The 3,454-nt window shown below is 38.8% G+C and overlaps 1 long non-coding RNA gene across 2 annotated transcripts; it reads left to right on the forward strand.

Moving 5' to 3' along the window:
- The first annotated feature begins 2,749 nt into the window (after nt 1-2,749).
- LOC107579707 (uncharacterized) lies at nt 2,750-3,342 on the forward strand. 2 transcript variants are annotated; one of them, XR_001608517.1, is made up of 3 exons: nt 2,750-2,779; nt 3,101-3,201; nt 3,286-3,342. It is a non-coding gene; the product is annotated as an uncharacterized lncRNA (long non-coding RNA). The 2 variants fall into 2 exon arrangements; XR_001608518.1 differs by having other exon boundaries at nt 2,757-2,779; nt 3,116-3,201.
- The last annotated feature ends 112 nt before the right edge of the window (nt 3,343-3,454 follow it).

Below are 3,454 nucleotides of genomic sequence, written 5' to 3' on the forward strand. Positions count from 1 at the left end.
GAAGTAGTTACATAGTGTAACTTTAACATATATTTAAATATATTATATATTTTAGACAATGTTGTCAAAATGGTCCCAGTTTTCACAGATCCGCGAAAACGATTAAAAATGCTGTATTAGGCATGCCATGCCAGTAGTTGGCAATGTCACTTTAACAAACAAAAAAACACTATGCACCTGCAAACATGCATTCCAATAGACTGCACAGGTAATCTGCATGCACATGACATAATTGTTTTCATACATTTGTGTTTTTGTAGTCTGTATTGTTTTCAAAAACTTTGAAACCCTTTTTTAAAAGTTTTTTACCCAAAAAGTGAAAGCTCACCTGTATTCTGTCTGGCCCATTGCCACACCTGTAATCCCTGCAGGTAACAGTGTATGAGGAAATCTCCGCCCACAGGTGAAAGGGGAGGAGCCTCTGCAGCACCATTACTCTGTCCACTACTGTCATCCACGCCATTACTGAATTCACACATACACAAATCAACACACGCACTATAACAGTTTCAGTCATACTTTAAATTTGTGCATGTGTGTGTGTGTGTGTTTACGTCTCTATTCCTGGATTCTCTGGTGGTTTTCTGTCTTGTGCCTCACAGAGTTGATGAAACTGACAACGTACCTCCTCCAGCTCTTCCTAAAGAGACAGACACAAAAACATAACTTTGACAAACACATAGGCTCCAGAACAGATTTACTAGACAGGTGTGTGATCTCACCTTGAGGGACAGCACCAGACTCTCTAGGTGAAGGGTGCGCTTGTTGCAGCCATGTCTTGTGTCCTCCAGCTGGCTCTGCAGCTCAGTGTCTCCCTGCTGAATCTGATTCAGCTCCAGCAGCGCACGAGAAAACCCTGCCCGCAACTCACACACCATGCCCTGAACCTGAACACAACATATCAAATGAGCCTGATTTTAAATCATTTTATGCAGTTTGCACTGTCAAAGAACAATTTCTCTCCAATTTAATATTTTAGAACTGAGAATAGCTAGAAATGTCCATGATTTTAAGACTTGCATTAATTTCCATGACTTTTTCAGGCCTAGTAATCACAAGTAATTACACACACCAACTCAAAATGTATTTTTAAGAGACGCATAACGTTTACAATGCTTACATAAGTTTCTTGTTATTTCTCAAACCTGTTGAAGAAAGTCTGTGTGTGCTCGTTACCTTAGAGATCTCTCTCTCCAGTTCTCCCTCATGAGATTTCATTTTCTGTGTGAGGATAATCAAACATCATTTAACAGTCTCAAAGGCTTGAAAACATTCACAGATTTATGTTGGTGTAGTAAGATGCACAACAGTTCAGTTCTTGTCTGATGCTTGCTTAGCAGCCATGGTCATCTTATTTAGTATTTTTAATTAGTCACTATACAAGAATAGTAAACTAGGCCTATGATCATCTTGCCCATTTTATGTTTTATTCACTACAAGAATACTATGATCATCTTATCCATTGTATGTTGTTTTGCGAGGTTATAGTCACCAAAGGAATAGTAAGCCAATATCAACTTATCCATTTTTAACAAGTTAGTCATTACAAGAATAGTAACTTATGATCATCTTATCAATTTTATAACAAGTTAGTCACTACAAAGATAGAAAGCTATCCATGATCGTCATCTTAACCAAATTTGTCATCTCACGAATAAGACAACCTGAAACCACCCATTACCTGAGAACAAAACGTAACAAACATAATAAATCATGTTGTAAAGATCATGTAAAACGCAGGGGTTGTGCGAGTGTTGTATGTATCATCAGCTCCTTATAAAAACACTGTTTCTATTAAATGTGAATCCAAGGCGCGCTTATGTTTTTACCTAGAGCTGGTCGCCCTGTCAGCGAATCCCAGGTGGGGGAAAAGATACCTGCCAAAGAGCTCCACCCTACAACAGAGAGTGAAAAATATTTATAAATGTTTCTCAAATGTATTTCCATAATCTTCACTTTTCTAAAACAGTCTTGTAAATGAAAAGCCTGTCAAACTAAGTAGCTCATCAAAAATGCAAGTAGCAGCCTGAAAACGACACAAAAGTAATTCCAAAAATGCAGCAGCAGCCTATTCATAAACACAAATCTTAATAATCAAACTAAGGCTATTATTATTAATAATACTAATAGTAAGAAATCTGACCGTATGCGCAGCGCGCGCTCACTTACCAGAGAGAAAATCTTCAAGTTTTCTTTTTAAGTTTAAATGTTATTCCATTTCTGTGACATAGTGACGGCCTCATGTTTTTGTAGTTCGCTCTCTCCCTGCGCTCTCGTGTCCCGGTGTCCGGTATATCTGGTGTCGTTCACTGCGTCTGTCTGACTGCGGTAGGAGAGGAGGAACGGAACACGGACTGCGCGCGCCGTCCGGTGTCTCGGGAACGTTCACTCACGCGCTCCTGCACAGTCAGCAAAAGAGCAGTTTATTATTCCACTCACATATCAGAGGTCTAGAATGAATTGAGATTGCTAGGGGCTCTGTAAGTGCTTTTGTGATTATTTTAACTTGGGTCAAAAATATTTTATTCAGTAACCCAGATATTACTTGTCTGCTACACCTCTGAATAAATACGTACATTGTAGTAGTAGCCCACTCCGAAAAGGCTGAAAAAATTATGTACGAGCGTACATCTAATTAATATTTAATGCTCAGATTAAGCGAGGGGGCGTGTCTTATACAAAAAGAGGCGTGGTTTTCAAACACGTTCAATGTGATTGGACGAGTCTTGTAAGTATGTTTTAAAATAACCGCGCGTGCGCAGTACGGAGCGGTGTGTCGGTGAGTTCGGTTGTTGATCTCTCTGTTGTTTATAACTTTATGTTTCTATGTAGCAGTTTAAATGCTTCTTTTGAATAACTTCGAGGCGTCAAACGCGTACATAGAAGTAGTTATGCAAACGAGAATATATATAAGCCTGTTATATGTCTCGTAGCATATTCAACTTTTATTTTTCATACATTTACACTGAAATCATCTAAATTTCTCACTCCCACATGATAAGCAAAGCCATAAGAACAAGCTGCTGTTTGGATAGCAGTTCCACATTCATCTCTCATATGTCAGTGTCGGGGTTGATTAATGGTCTTGGTTTCATTACAGTTGTGTCTATGGTAGACTGGGGCAATGAGGACAAGTGAGTTTGATTCATCTGACGAAGAGGACTTTGGTGAAGTGGAAGCCACACCTTTTCAAATCTCATGGTAAGCAAAACATACATATACACACTCAACAGCTGGAGAAATATTCATAGATTGAGAGTGATTTGTGGTGTGTGTGTTTTGCAGGTTGTCTCTGTCAGTGGTGGAGTGTTCCCAGTCTCTTGGCATTTGTTCCTTACCTGGTAAAATTAATGATTGAATTGTCTCTGTGCTTTGTGTGCTCATTTCATAAATATTCATAAACATTTCTGCTAGGGCTGCATGATTTGGGGAAATAAATTGACAAAGTTTTTTT

Source organism: Sinocyclocheilus grahami, unplaced genomic scaffold, assembly GCF_001515645.1.
Source record: "Sinocyclocheilus grahami isolate Dianchi unplaced genomic scaffold, SAMN03320097.WGS_v1.1 scaffold19405.1, whole genome shotgun sequence".
In the NCBI taxonomy this organism is placed as follows: Eukaryota; Metazoa; Chordata; class Actinopteri; order Cypriniformes; family Cyprinidae; genus Sinocyclocheilus; species Sinocyclocheilus grahami.